Here is a 775-nt window from a genome sequence, read left to right as displayed (position 1 = left end):
TGTGGCTTCCCGCTGGCAGAGCTTTGATGCTAGCAAGCACATAATAGCTTAACATCTACGACAGTAGGCTAGCCCCTTGCCGTACACACGACAATGTACGACACAGAGATAAGCCCCGTGCCGTACACCTTGTTGTACGACAAGGGGGTAGCCCCTTGCCGGTATAAGCTACACATGTGCTGTTCTTAGCATTTCCACTCGGTTCATAAGCATACACATCGTGTACAGGTACAAGCTCTCTCAACGCACATTGCACAAAAAGTCACAAGTACTTCATGGCAATTGTACACACATCTTATACAGAGTGTGCACATGCTTTGATTGAACTAACACTACAAATGAGTGTTCGTGCAGGCCATCCTAGCCAGGAAACGCCTGCAATTCAGCAAGTCGCTCCCGTCAAGGAAAACCTACAGTCTCTGTTACTCACCAACTTACTACGCCTGCAAAAGCTAGACTTTTCGTTGGGAAAGGAAACAGATGCAACATTCTAAGACGTATCGAAAATACGACACACTTAGTTTGTGGCCAAAAATCGCAGTACACGACACGTACGACAGTACGACTCGAACAACTGCACAAATAATGCAAGCGAATGCATCACGTCGTACATTACTAATTTGCGTACAATAGTACTGCACGAATGGTATGGACAATATAAATCGGAAACAAGAAACAGACTGTGTCTTCAGACTGCCTTGTCCATATGGAATGAGAAAGTATGCTAACTCATTGCGAAGTAATCACAATATTAACACACCAACGGACTCTCACA

Source organism: Volvox carteri (genome assembly GCF_000143455.1).
Source record: "Volvox carteri f. nagariensis unplaced genomic scaffold VOLCAscaffold_163, whole genome shotgun sequence".
NCBI lineage: Eukaryota > Viridiplantae > Chlorophyta > Chlorophyceae > Chlamydomonadales > Volvocaceae > Volvox > Volvox carteri.
The sequence above is the reverse complement of the archived record's forward strand: the minus strand, read 5'-3'. Positions refer to the sequence as shown.